This window comes from Macaca thibetana, chromosome 4 (assembly GCF_024542745.1).
Source record: "Macaca thibetana thibetana isolate TM-01 chromosome 4, ASM2454274v1, whole genome shotgun sequence".
In the NCBI taxonomy this organism is placed as follows: domain Eukaryota; kingdom Metazoa; phylum Chordata; class Mammalia; order Primates; family Cercopithecidae; genus Macaca; species Macaca thibetana.
In genome coordinates this window covers 28382944-28398573 of record NC_065581.1, presented here as the reverse complement: position 1 = coordinate 28398573, position 15630 = coordinate 28382944, and the positions used below count along the sequence as shown (strand labels likewise).

Here is a 15630-nt window from a genome sequence, read left to right as displayed (position 1 = left end):
GTATGTTTTGTGGATTTTGTTTTGCAGTGTATAAACTTTATAATAAACAAATGAGTCATAATTTTGCAACATCTAATCCCTTAGATGTTAGAGGTTGCCAGTGTATGACAAAGTACTCAGTAAAATTAGCACCTTTTGTATACTTTGTGTTGAAATTCATAGGAAAGCTTGTCTTCTGTAAATGACTTTTGGATACAAATTTGTTCCACCATCTCTAAGCATTACATGTGCCTGTACATGTCCACCGAATTGAAGTCAGAGAGAAGGAAGTGAGGAGGGAATGGTTCAAGACCAAAATGATCATATTTGGAAGATACCTCAGATTACAACTATTGTTGCATGTATGCAATTTTATTTAACAGTGCTGTGTACATGGTGGAAAAGTCATATGAAATATCTAGTATTTTCAGCTATTTAGAACTGCTTGATGTATTTAAAAGTAGAAGTAGTTGAATAACACTTTTAAATAGCTTTTAAAGACTGATGGGAAATACTGTGTTTGGAAGTGGAATTGTTAAACCACCTCTCTGAACAGTGTGCTCTCTACTTGTTCGTTGAGTTGAGGGAGGTGGGTGGAAAGAAACTGCAAAAGGTGTGTTGTTAGTACTAGAAAATTTCAGCTTATTCATTGCCTTATATGTTATGTGCATTTCATTTAACTTTTCTATATTGTGCATTTTGTGTATATACTGGATAAATGAGTTGTTGAGTGTGTATTTTATAATATACAGTCTCTAGATATTAAACTATAGTATCTAGTTAATTTTTATAACATCTAGTCTCTAGATATTAAAGAGGTTGCCAGTTTATGACAAAAGTAGTATTAATAAACTAACACATTTTGTACACTTTGTGTTAAAATTCATTTAAAGACTGTCTTCTGAAAAGGACTTTTGGAAATGAAATGATAACATCGGCTAAGTGACACATGTGCCTATATCCACTGGGTTTGTGGTGGAGAGGAGTTGGAAGAAATTAAGGATTCTAGACTAGAATGTTTCAATTTAGAAGACATTTTCAGATATAACCACTGTTACATGTATGTAGTTTATTCAACACTACTGTGTATATAGTGGACAAACTGAAGTCCTTATTTGAAAAATCTAGGCTTTCTAAGTGTTTAGAAGTGCACAAAATGCATTGTAGATATCCTTTTGATTCATATGAAATATTATCTTTTGAAAATTGATCAAACTACTTCCCTGAGCAGTACACATTATTATATTTGTGCTGGTTCAGGGAGGAAGGAGAAGAAAGTGCAAAGGGCTTTATACCAGTGTGTTTATAGTCTTTTACAGTGCTGTGTATATAGTGTATATAAATCCACAAAGGAGTCCTAATTTATAACATCTAGTCTTTCCAGATGGTAAGGAGGTTGCTAGTGTGTGACAAAAGTAGAGTTAGTAAACTGATACATTGAGTACAGTTTGTGTTAAAATTCATAGAGTGTTCCTAAAAACACAGAAGTGAGCTGGGCGCGGTGGCTCACGCCTGTAATCCCAGCACTTTGGGAGACCGAGGCGGGCGGATCACGAGCTCGGGAGATCGAGACCATCCTGGCTAACGCGATGAAACCCCGTCTCTACTAAAAATACAAAAGAATTAGCCGGGCATGTTGGCACACGCCTGTAGTCCCAGCTAATCGGGATGCTGAGGCAGGAGAATCGCTTGAACCTGGGAGGCAAAAGTTGCAGTGAGCCGAGATCACGCCACTACACTCCAGCCTGGGCAACAGAGTGAGATTCCGTCTCAAAACAAAACAAAAAAACCCCCACAGAAGTGAAATTGTTAAAATCTCTAACTGGATGCTTATACCTCTTCTGGATGCTCGTACCTGTCTACAGGGTTAATTTAGAGGTGAGAAGAGGAAGGATTCTAGGCCATAATGTTCCTATTTAGAAGACACTTTTAAATTATAGCCTGTGCTATGTATGTGCACCATTTATTCAATGCTACTGTATATACAGTGGAAAACAACTCCCATCTGAAACATCTTGTCTTTCTAGATGTGTAAAAGCACACAACATAGGTTAAAAGTAGAGACTAAGTAACACCTTTCACCAAAATTGCCTAAGAGTGGTTGTATTTGGGAATGGAATTGTTAAACTTGATGTTTTGGAGAGTATATTGACTTTTCACTGGGTAGTGGCAAGTTGTGGAGGAAGAAATATGTAGGGGGAAGAGTTCTGTACAGGTGAGTTAGATTAGTTCAGATGGTCTAACCATTGTTCTATACGTGCATTTTAGTTAATATTGTTGTATATTAAAAGGTAAGTCCTTTTGCTCAAAGTGTGTTGGAAGGAGAGGTAGTAAAACAATCCCTTTATATCCTTTTATTAGTTTTTAGGAAGGCCTGTCTTCTGGGAGTGACCTTTGTTAATCCACCTCTTGGAGCTGGACATAGCCACTTGGATGGTGGAAGAGGGAGAAGAGGAAAGGTGAAGGGAAAGGCTCTTTGCTAGTATCTCCATTATCTAGAACATGGTTTTAGATGATAACCATATGTCTATATGAACACTTTACTTTTCAGTAAACATCTTTAGAAAAGATGTATCTTGGACATGGAATCGTGAAACCACCACTGGCAGTGTATATCAGGACTTGTTCATCAGGTTAGCAGCAGAGGGGCAGAAGGAAGTATAAAGGGAGAGATGAATGCAGATGTGTCCATATTTCCATTTTGATGAGAACCATTGATACATGTGCATCTCCTTTGGCTGTACTATAGGAATACATGAAGTAATTCAAGGGAAACATATCTTCTTGCTAATATTTTAATGGTATAGATCTGTTAATGAATTCTCTTAGAAACCTTATACTTAGTGTATTCAGTTGCTTTATGTTTTATTTTAAATTGAGCACTAAGGGAATGCAGTATTTTAATCAGAACTCTGCTAATGCTTTTATCGAGAGGCATGTTGCCATTTTTGCCTTCTATAAAATTTTTGTCCCCCAAAAAAGCAGGATTACATTTTTTTTTCTAACAGACTGAGTTGGTGCTGTATATTCTTGGTCATCAAAATACTCATATAGCTTTGCAATTCTGAATTGGTAAATATTTATAATGTGTAAAAAAGCATAATATATACTATATACTGTGCAATCTCAATCCCATATAACTGGATGTTATGTCTACACACACACACGGGACCTAGAAGGACACATCAAAATATAAACTACTTGTGATTGTGGATGACTTTGTTCTTTGTTTCTTGTGGGTTTTTTTTTTTTCCTTTCTTCCTTCCTTCTTTCCTTCCTTCCTTCCTTCCTTCCTTCCTTCCTTCCTTCCTTCCTTCCTTCCTTCCTTCCTTCCTTCCTTCTTTCTGTCTCTTTCTTTCTTTTTTTTTGGAGTCTCGCTCTGTCACCCAGGCTGGAGTGCAGTGGTGTGACCTTGGCTCACTGCAACCTCCACCTCCCAGATTCAAGCAATTCTCCTGCCTCAGCCTCCTGAGTAGCTGGGATTACAGGCGCACACCACCACACCCAGCTAATTTTTTTGTATTTTTAGTAGAGACGGGGTTTCATCATGTTGGCCAGGCTGGTCTCAAACTCCTGACTTCAGGTGATCCACCCACCTCAGACTCCCAAAGTGCAGTGATTACAGGCGTGAGCCACCACGCCTGGCCTCTTGTGTTTTTTAATTTCCTATAATGCACATATTACCTTTAAAAAAAAAAAGGTTATTTTAAAAACCTGGGGAATAAAAAGCCCTAATGGTTTTAAGCGATTCTTGTACCTCAGCATCTCAAGTAGTTGGGATTACAGGCGCCTGCCACCACAGCTGGCTAATTTTTGTATTTTTAGTAGAGACGGGGTTGCACCATGTAGCTAGGCTGGTCTTGAACTCCCGACCTCAAGTGATCAGCCCTCCTCGCCTCCCAAAGCGCTTGGATTTCAGGCATGTGTCAACGTGCCCGGACTCCATGCCATTTCTTTCTTGAAGGTCAATTTGTCCAGGAGAATTTTCCACATTCTGGATTTAGCTGATTGCATCATTATAATGTTATTAAACACATTTCTGTATCTCCACTATTTACTCTGAACAAATGGTTTTTATCTATTTGATTATAGAAATTTAATTTTCAACACCAGTATTTTATTGCGGTCCTGGTTATGTTCTACTTTATTATGGGTCACATGATTTGTGGTTGTCTCACATCTGATGATATAAAATTTAGCTTTGGTTTTAGGTGACATCAGCCTGCTCCAACCATTCTAGAGTATTTCATCCAATTTCACCTCATGGTTATAGCAGCCATTGCCAATTGTGACCTGGATGCGTTACAGTAATACCAGTTGCAAAATGTTGACTCTAATTTCGTAATCTCTCCTGCATTTATTAGCTGTTATTTCCCGAGAAGAAAAATCTTTCCCTCATCAACTATATGTTTATCCTGAAATACATTCCATACAGGAGAGATAGGATAAATACTTGATTCTTTTCCTTCATTTGTTAGCTTTCAAAATAAAACTGATATTCGAAAACATTCAAAGGTTGAATATGGAAAAGCTATTTTGTGTGTGTGTGTGTATGAGTGTGTATGTTTATGCTAACTTTGCATCCAGCTTCTTTATCAAATTCTCTATTTATAATTAGTTTTTCATTTTGAGGGGTGGCTTCCAGATATATAATCCTACCAAGATACATAGACAGCTTTATCCCATTCTATCCAACAGTTAATCCTTTAATTACTTTTTCATGTCTAAATGCTTTGGCTAATACCTCCGTTACAATGTTTAGTAGTAGTGAAGATAATGAATATACTTGTCTTGTCATGAAAAATAATTTAAATGTATTTGATCACAAAATACTGTAAAAAGACTTAAATAGGGAATATATACCATAAACACCTCCCCCCCTTTTTTTTTCAGACGATGTTTTGCTCTCTTTGCCCAGGCTGGAGTGCAGTGGCACAATCACAGCTCACTGCAGCCTTAACCTCCCGGGCTCAAGTGATCCTCCTGCCTCAGCCTCCCAAGTAGCTAGCTGGGAATACAGGCATGCACCACCATGACCTGCTAATAAAAAAAAAAAAAGATTGTTTGTAGAGATGAGGTCTCTCCATGTTGCCCAGGCTGGTCTGGAACTCCTGGGCTCAAGCAATTCTTCTGCCTCAGCTTTTCAAAGTTCTGGGATTACAGGCATAAGCCACCATGCCCAGCCTCAACATTATATATTATACAGAATTATTTATCAGAATAAAACATAATTTCTAGAAATCAATAAGTTAAAAAGGGAAAAACTGGTTTCTTTCCTCTCATACTATATATTTGATCAATATTTCATACTAGCTCTGGTGTAGGCAAATCACCTTTAATTTGGATTGATTAACATATGTAGGTGTTGTGGGAGACTTTTTTGTGTTAGGGGCAGTGGAGGTGGTCTTCTAGTTAAATATGTTTGTAAAATGAGTTCAACATGTGTTGGGGACCAGCCTCAACACCACCCGTAGGGTACCCAAAGTTCGGTGGTGACAAAGGATTGAGAAGAGACAAGTGAAGAGTAAAGGTGGGGAGCCAGGGGGCCAGTTGCAAAATGGAGGCTGCAGAAGGCTCAGGGCTCTGATCTCCACGCTAAGAGTACAATCACTTAGATCTAACAAGCAGATGTTCGGGGCGAAAAAGTGAATAGGTGGCAGTGCGTCATAGCCATAATCTATAGCAATAGTGGTTTAAATGAATCTCCTTTGTGCTCAAACAGCGTATCTTTAACTTATCAGAGAGTAGCTAGTGGGAGCAGGCTTAACTAGAGCATGCACGTCTGTCCACATTCCAGTGTTTCGAAGGAGTGTCTTTCTCCTTGAGCACAGTGTTTACAGATAAGAGAGGGAGTCTCGCTCTGAGCATGGGAACATGATGGCAATTAGGAGGCTTTCCACCTCAGAGGCCTCTTGTGGCTTTCCACAACTTATTGTCTCATATTTTTATGGCCAGTTTATGCAGGCACCCCACAAGCTCTTTTCCCACAAGCCCTTTTCCCAACAACATGTCATTTATGTTTAATGACATTTTCTTGAACAAGAGATATTTGGATGCCTGGTCTCTCACACTCCCACTAAGCTATTTCAGCAAAGGGGCAGTAGTTCTGGCTTCATTTAACCAGCCAATCCCATCTGTCTCATTCAGGTTAGACTTGGGAGGCACCCTATGCTAGGACAGACAGCATTTTATTGTCCTTCATGTACCTATCACCACATGATACTAACAGGGCTCACTGCTTCCATATCTGGTGATTCAAGAAAAGGTAAGGTATAGGGTGGTTGGAAGCTCAGAAGAAAGACATCAATAAGATATGTTTCTGCTATTAAACTTCCATGCTGTTCTTTGCTCCAAGAACTCTTCAGAATTCAAAAAAGAAAAGAAAAAAACAGTGAATAAAACAAAGGGTCTCTTATTATTTTTATATTTTTTCTGTTTTTTTCTGTTTTTCAGTAATACCATAGCATGAAATCCAAAGAAACCAGGCCGATTAATTTGCAAAAATGCTTGTTACAAAGGGTTCAAAACTTCCTGGTGTGGCAATGCTATCTATCGATACAGATATTGAACACCGCAAAGGCTGTACAGACAAGCAGAAAATTGAGTGAGTGAGACCAGGTTTATTTAACAGGAGGGAGAAATGAAAGTGGAAAGCCGGGGGAGAAAGTGCTCACTCCCAAAAGTGGTGGAGGTGCCGGGGATTGAACCCGGGACCTCGTACATGCTAAGCACGCGCTCTACCACTGAGCTACACCCCCAACCGTAGGCAATTTGCTTTGCATTTCTTTCATGATTTATAATCGGTATTTCTCAAAGATTCAGTAAATTGCAGTGAAATCATGAATGCAAACTCCGCAATTTGTGAAACAGCTAGCCTAGGTCCTGCACAAGCAGCGTCCAAAGAAAGCAACACAGTGAAATTACAAAGGAAGGAGCCTGAAAGCAGACAATCTGTTGTCTCTCGCATTTTCCAGCTTGATTTCCTGCTCTTTTCAACCATAAGGCCCCAGGAGGCCGAAGCCAGTAGCGCAGTACCAGCTGAGACCTACGTGTTTGAAGGGGAACTGTAGGGGGGCATCAAAGGGGATCCTCGCCTACCGAGTTCCAGTCCCCGCGCCCAGCGCTGCCTTTCTTGGAACAAATACTCTCAAATCACTTCCGTTTCCAAAAACCCATAACGTCCACTGAACATTTAGTGGTGATGGCAGGGAACGTTCTTGCGAGCTCAAGATGTCATGAATCAATCACAAGGACAAACTGGAAACCTGGTCCCGAGTGAGAGGCATAACGTAGGCACCCAGATCGGCACTTCTAGAGTACTTTACCTCCGACAAAACTCTGAGGGTCCCCTGCTAAGCCAAGCTGATGGGGGTGGGGGTGGGGTAGTAGTGTTATTTGAAAAAAAGATGAATTAGGTAAGGCTGGGCTGGCATCTGTTTCTTGGCGACCGATCTGTAGGAAACCATGGAGCAATGAAAAATTATTGGTTTCTCGAATGGTGAGGGGCGGTGGGGGAAACTTCCCACGTTTTAAAGAGCTGGCCCAGCCCAACCCAGATTCACAACTACTGACTTCTGAGGCACCTCCGTTGAAATCTCTCCCTCTCTCTTTCTGAAACAATTTATAACTCACTAAAAAGTTGAAAAAATAGAAATAATACAAAAATACCCTTCTATCTTTTACTTGGATTTAGATATTAATATTTTACCCCATTTGCCTTATCATTTGCTGCTTCTCGCTCCTGTACGTTGCTTACATCACGTCCATTTCCTTTACTAAGTATTTTACCATATACCCACAGTACTATTAGGAACTTTTGTAAATATAACATTGATACAATAGCTGTATTTAATCTACAGTCTGCATTTCAAGTTGACCAATTGACTTGATGTTTTCCTCTCATACAGGATCTAGTCTAGGGTCAGGCGTTGCATTTAGTTGTCATATCTTTTTTAGTCTTCTTTAATGAAGAATATTTGCATAGTCTTTATTTTTTATGACATTGATATGTCATTTAAAAAATAGTGTTATTTTCATTTCTTTCTTTTTTTTTTTCCGAGACAGAGTCTTGCCCTGTCGCCCAGCTGGAGTGCAATGGCGCGATCTTGGCTCACTGCAACCTCTGCTTCCCGGGTTCAAATGATTCTCCTGCCTCAGCCTCCTGAGTAGCTGGGATTACAGGTGCCCACCACTGCGTCTGGCTAATTTTTTTTTGTATTTTCAGTAGAGACGGGTGTTTCACCATGTTGGCCAGGCTGGTCTCAAAGTCCTGACCTCGTGATCCGCCCTCCTTGGCCTCCCCAAGTGCTGGGATTTCAGGCGTGAGCCACCACCCGGGCCTCATTTCATTTTTAAAAATAGAATGTCTTTCACTGACTGATACTTTCTCATGACTAGGCTCAGGGTATACGTTATTCATTGGAATACTAAATAATCTTGCATGCTTATATATTTTTCAGCCATTGGTCTGTACTTTCTGGTTCTTGCTTTAAAAAAATCTTCCCAACAAAGTCTCTTGATAGTACACTTTTTGTGACATTTCTGGTCTCACAAAGGATTAAGGAATTCTTTAGAGGTCACTCAAAACAAAAATAAGTGAATATTTTCTGAGAGCTAAAGTGACTTAGAAACACCTGGAGCCCAGGTCAGGGCAGTGAGTAGTCAAAGCCGTAACTGTTGGAACTCTGCCTAAAGTTCCTGGAAGTTAGAACAGTTGGGAGCAAGAACTGCTGGAAGCCAACCTGGACCAACAGAGGAGTGGGTTTAACCTGAAATCAGATACCAGTAGAAATACTACAACTGTGAGGATGAATATTTAATATCAGAAAAGCGGAGAGGTGGAGGAGCTGAGCCTGACACTCTTGTTATGGGGCAAAACCTGTAGTGAGACCAAGTGGTTCAGGGTCAAGTTTGTCCCCTAGCTCCTGGCAGAAGTAGAAATATATCCTCCCTGAAAGAAAACTTCCCCGAGTTAGGCCTGCAGAACGCTCTTATGTTAAGATCACAAAATAAGGTTAATAATAAAGATTACTACATACCTAAGAAGGTAAATTACTATGCTTGAGACTCAACAGATACAAAAAAGTCATGTTGAAACCTAAAGAACTGTAGGTGTTAAATTTTAAGATACAAAATGTATAATAGCTATGTATGACATATATCAATAAATTAAGGATATGATTACAAATGGAAGTATGCAAAAGAGTGAGTAAAATTATGTAAAAATGTAGATTCAATAAATAAAGACACAATAGTTAAAAAAAGATTTTTGTTTTTTGAGACAGAGTCTCGCTCTGTTAGCCAGACTGGGTGTAGTGGCACGATATCCACTCACTAAAACCTCTGCCTCCTGGGCTCAAGCAATTCTCCTGCCTCAGCCTCCCGAGTAGCTGGGATTACAGGGGTGTGCCACCACGCCCGGCTAATTTTTGTAGTTTTAGTAGAGACGGGGTTTCACCATGTTGGCCAGGCTGGTCTTGAACTCCTGACCTCAGGTAATCCACCAGCTTCGGCCTCCCAAAGTGCTGGGATTATAGGCGTGAACCACTGTGCCCGGCCAAAAATAATTCCTAATGGACAAGGCTAAATAGCATATTAGCTACAACTGGGGAAGGAATTACTAAGCTGAAAGATAAAGACAAAACATTAACCCAGAATACAGCAAAAATGGTTAAGAACATGGAACATATGAAGCAAGCTGAGATAGGTAAACATGACTGCGAATTATTTGCATCTCCTCCCATCAGAAGGTGGAGCCAAATCTTATTCCCCTAACCCTGGAATGTGGGCTGCCTTTGTGATCTGCTTTGACCATTGGAACACAGTGGCAGTGATGCTGTGTTACTTCTAAGTGCAGGTCTCAAGAAAGCTTGCAGCTTCAGTTCTCAACATGTTGGGACACTATCACTGTCTAAGAAAGCTGGGCAGTCCTGTTGGGGAGATCACATGAAGGAAAACTGATGAACTCCAGAAAATAGCCCTTGCCAAGTATCAGACATCCAGGCATTAAGGGCATCCAGGAGCAGCAAGTCCCAGCTGACCTGCCAACTCACATTAATTTGTAAATCCAGCTGATTTCACAAGGAGATGAGATGATACATTTCACCTGAGTTCTATGTTGTTTTAAGCCACCAGGTTTGGAGTACTTTATTACACAGCCACAGAAAACTGATTTTAAAAAAACAATAATGGAAATAGAAGATTATGTGAAAATTCTGAAGTATACACGATTAGAGTTCAGGAATAAAAGAAGAGAAAAAAATGTAAGTGAGGTAATATTTAGATATAATATACCTGGAAAATTTCCCAAATTGGAGAGAGAATTTTCACTTAGAGAGTCAGAAAGCAAATGTGTCACAAGCAAGTTAAAGAGAAACAACTATAACTACACACCTCATACTGAAACTGTGTTATACCAAACATAAGAGGATATCTCAAATCAGCCAGAGAGAATGTATAGATTTTCTGCAAAGAAAGAACAATTAGAATGTTAACAAGCATCTTCATGGTAAAATCCAGGAAACAATAAAATATATTTTGGAAATACTGAAATAAAATAATTGCCAATCTAGCCTTGTGTACCCATCAAAGTAAACTTTAAGGATGAGAAAGTGTTTAAAATTTTATTTAAAAATGTATTTTTGGTGCCTATAAATGGATAAATCCCAAAGTAGCAGCAATACAGAGTATTTAATATTATTTTAATATTTTCTTTTACTCAGCAGTCCACCTTTGTGATTTGCTTTCCATAAATTAAAGCAACAATACTCCAAGTTCAATTTGAGTTTATTGAATACTTTATTTCCATTCAGAGTTTAGTAATTACGTTATTCTGTCACCAACGATAATCAAATGGCCTACCGAAGTAGCAAAAATCATAAAGCTATTATAAGCCAAGTCAAAGGAATTTATAAAGTTAATATAAAACAGTGACTAGACTAATACATATATGAATTGGGCCCTACTAGACACATGCCAAAATCATAAGCTTTATTTAAAGAATGAGGTATTAGGGCAGAGAAGAAAGAGAGGTCATTATCATCAAAAATTATTAGAAAGATTTAGGCAAAAAGAGGCTGGGCACTGTGGCTCACGCCTGTAATCCCAGAACTTTGGGAGGCCGAGGTGGGCAGATCACCTGAACTCAGGAGTTTTGAGACCAGCCTGGCCAACACGGTGAAACACTGTCTCTACTAAAAACACAAAACTAGGTGGGTGTAGTGGTGAGCACCTGTAGTCCCAGTTACTCAGAAGGCTAAGGCAGGAGAATCACTTGAACCCGGGACGCTGAGGTTTCAGTGAGCTGAGATCATGCCACTGCACTCCAGCCTGGGTGACAGAGCAAGATTCTGTGTCAAAAACAAAACAAAACATCACTATTTAAGTGTCATGAATTATCATCATCATATGTAAGAAAAGATAACCCATCAGAAAAAAATAAATAAAAATTAAATTAAATTAAAAAATAAACCAAAGGACCTATACAGGTCAAACTTTCAGTGAGTCTCTCTTTCTTCTTCACAGGCATTATATGCACTATCAGCATAGCCATAGTTTCCATAGCTGCCAGAAGGTACTCCTTCACTCAGGCCTGCATGCCTCATTATGTCAGAAGAGAGAGAGAAATGGAGAGCATAGAGGGGTGGGTGAGTAGGATAGAGCTAGAGGTCACCCAGATCGTGTCTTCAGTACCAGGGTCCCACAGAACAACGACTTTTCCCCTCTCAAACACTTCAACATCAGTGGAGCCTTAAGAGTGAGAGTTCTGTCTGGGCGCAGTGGCTCACGTCTGTAGTCCCATCACTTCGGGAGGCTGAGGCGAGCGGATCACTTGAGGTCAGAAGTTTGAGACCAGCCTAGCCAACAAGGCAAAATCCCATCTCCACTAAAAATACGCACACACGAATTAGCCAGGTGTGGTGGTACATGCCTGTAGTTCCAGCAACTTGGGAGGCTAAGGTGAGAGGATCATTTGAGCCTGAGAGGCGTAGGCTGCAGTGAACTGAGATCCCACCACTGCAGTTCAGCGTGGGCAACAGAGCAAGACCCTGTCCCCCTCCTCTCGAAACAAGAGTGAGAGTAATTTTGAATATCATTGACAAAAATGGGTAGTTGACAACTAATGCCTGCATTGAAAAAAGTTCTTCTAGTTTTGTTTATTAAAGCTTTCAAACTTACATAAAGTTAGAGAGAATGGTGTACTGACTTTCCATGCACACATCAACCAGGTTCAACAACAATTAGCATTTACTGTTCTTATTTCATTCATCCCTCCTTTTCTCCACTGAAGTATTTTAAGCTACTTCTAAGCACCATGTAATTTGATGTTTAAATACTTCGGTATATGTGTAAGAGAAAAGAACATTTTAAAAAATGGGCTTCTGTTGTCAGGACCTCCTGAGGCTGTATCACAGAAAACAAAAAGAATGAACAAACAAAACCATAATTTTAATAACTTTATCACTTCTAAAATATTTAACTAAAATTCTTAATATTATCTAATACCTAGTCCATGTTCAATTTTCCCAGTTATGCAAAATTTTTTTTATAGGTGAGTTGTTCTACTTATGATCCAAAGTAGGTTCATATATTGTTTCTGGGTGATAAATTTCTTAAAACTCTGTTTACTTTTTTACATTTTACTTTTTTGAGACACAGTCTCACTTTGTCACCCAGGCTGGAGTACAGTGGTGGGATCTCAGCTCACTGCAATCTCCTGGGCTAAAGCAATCCTCTAACCTCAGCCTCCCAAGTAGCTGTGACTACAGTCACACACCATCATGCCCGCCTAATTATTGTATTTTTAGTAATGATGGAGGTTTGCCATGTTGACCAGCCTGGTCTCGAACTCCTGGCCTCAAGTAGTCCGCCTGCCTTAGCTTCCCAAAGTTCTGGGATTACCGGCATGAGCCACCACTCCCCACCTACTGTTTTGATTTTCAATTCCCTAGTGACGTATGATGTTGAGAATCTATAAATAAGCTTAGCTGCCATCTTCTTTAGTGAAGTGTCCAGATCTTTTGCCTACATTTTAACTAGGTCGTTTGTTTTCTTGTTAAATTTTTGAGAGTTCTTGTACATTTTCTTTTCGTTCCCTTAACAGTGTATTTCACAGAGAAGTTTTAATTTTAATGAAATCCAACTTTTTTCTTTTTTCAGATGTTTTGCTTTTGGTGTTGTCTTTATAAACTAATTGCCAAAGCTAACACAACCTAGATTTTCTCCTATGTTATCTGCTAGAAATTCTATAGATTTGTGTTTTACATTTAGGTGTATAATAAATTTTTGGGTTAATTTTTATGAAAATGTTAAGGTCAATGTCTAAAGTCTTTTTTTTTAACATACGGATCTCCAATTGTTTTATTAAAATTTGTTTTAAAAAAATCATGCTTTTCTCCAATGAATTGCTTTTGCTCCCTTGTCAAAGATAAGTTTACTATGGGTCTATTTCTGAATCTCACTTCTTCCCATTCATTTATTTTTCTATTTTGACAACTGTATTAGTATATTTTCACACTGCTGATAAAGACACACCCAAGACTGGGCAATTTACAAAAGAGAGAGGTCTACTGGACTTACAGTTCCATGTAGCTGGGGAGGCCTCACAATCATGGTGGAAGGTGAAAGGCATGTCTCACATGGTGGCAGACAAGAGAAGAGTTTGTGCAGGGAAACTTCCCTTTTTAAAACCATCAGATCTCATGAGACTTGTTCACTATCATGAGAACAGCACGAAAAGACCTGCCCCCATGATTCAATTACCTCCCACAAGGTCCCTTTCACAACACGTGGGAATTCAAGATGAGATTTCAGTGGGGACACACCTAAACCATATCACCACACCACACTGTCCTGATTACTGTAATTTTGACATTGGGTAGTGTTAGTTTTTCAGCATTGTTCTTTTGCATGGTGTTGGCTATTCTGATTCTTTTGCCTTTCCATGTACATTTTGAGTTTGTTTGTTTTTTCTAAAACTAAGTATCTCACTGGTGTTTTGATTAGGATTGTGTTGAATCTATAGATCAAATGGAAATAACTGATGTCTTGACAATATTGAGTTTTCCTATCCATGAACATGGAATATCTCTCCATTTATTTGGATTCTCTGATCGCTTTAATCAGAGTTTTGCAGCTTTCCTCACATAGATCTTGTACATATCTGGTTAGATTTATATTTCAGTATCCTGTTTCTTTTTTGTTTTCTTTTCTGTTTCTTCGTTTCTTCTTTTGGTGCTAATATAAATAGTGTTGCTTTCTTAATTTCAAATTCCAAATGAGTATTGTTAGTATGTAGAAAAGGAATTGAATTTTATATATTAACCTTGTATCTTGCAACCTTGCTATAATTACTTTCTGCTTTTCTTTTCTTTTCTTTTCTTTTCTTTTCTTTTCTTTTCTTTTCTTTTCTTTTCTTTTCTTTTCTTTTCTTTTCGACAAAGTCTCACTCTGTCACCCAGGCTGGAGTGCAGTGGTGTGATCTCGGCTCACTGCAACCTCCACCTCCTGGGTTCAAGCGATTTTCGTGCCTCAGCCTCACGAGTAGCTGGGATTACAAGTGCGCACCACCGCACTCAGCTAATGGTTTTTTTGTTTTGTTTTTTGTTTGTTTGTTTGTTTTAGTAGAAACAGGGTTTCACCATGTTGGCCAGGTTGGTCTCAAACTCCTGACCTCAAGTGATACACCCACCTCGGACTGGAAAATCATAACTGGCTTCATTTAAATAGATAACTACGATTGTTTGAATCATTAAATAAACAAATCTTTAGTCCTCTAACCCGGGGATCACAGGTCAGTTTCCCATGATGGGTAGTTGTATGGTGAGGATGGAGATATGAAATTTGGTAGAGGAACTTGATGGGGAGAGAAGACAGTCCCTTCTGCCTAAACAGAAGTAAAGGTTTCAAAGGAAGGAAAAACAAAACAAAACAACAACAACAACAACAACAAAACCCAGCATTCGGGCAAGAAATAATCTCCAATTTTTTCCACCAGATACAGAAAAGCCGAGAAGCCCTAGTGAGTAGATAGGTTCCTTGGTGCTGGGTTTATTTGAAATTGTCAAAGTCAGCTTTTTCCTGGATAGATAAAAATTATGGGATGAAGTTGGTGAAGTAGCCCGCCCAGGTCACATGGTGAGTGGGACAGAACTCCGACCCAAGCTAGCTGGCTCCTGTTCTAGGAAAGATTTCCCGATCTGACCCTTTAAGTGTTGGTGGCAGCCAGGCTAAATCATCTTACGCAGTAACATTCCAAACTACTCTAGAACTTAAATGCTCACATCGGGGAGTCTTTCTACTTTTTTTTCCAACCCTGTTTTGACCCATTGCTGCATATCGCAGCAATGCAATAATTCCAAACCCCAGAGAAAGAATAAGAGAGAGATGAAAGCATCTCCTTGCTGTCTGGCATATTTCAGAAGCAAAAACGTATAAGGCAATCACAGAGCCGGTTTGTTGTTCGTTGTAGTTTATTTACTAATTTCTGGCACCTCCCAGAAAACAGGAATCCCTGGAGATGTTCTTATCAGGAGAAGGAATAATCCCGTCCCTCCAAAGGGAGAACCCAGAGTAGCTGGCTGGAGCCAGGTCAGCAAATCAGGGTTCAAATCCTATGTCCATTCCTTCCGGTGTTCAGCAAGGATCTACGTG

General features: G+C 39.4%; 1 non-coding gene across 1 annotated transcript; it reads right to left on the bottom strand.

Moving 5' to 3' along the window:
- Positions 1 to 6665: 6665 nt before the first annotated feature.
- Positions 6666 to 6737, bottom strand: TRNAA-AGC (transfer RNA alanine (anticodon AGC)). The gene has a single exon. It is a non-coding gene; the product is annotated as a tRNA-Ala (tRNA).
- Between the last annotated feature and the right edge of the window lie 8893 nt (positions 6738 to 15630).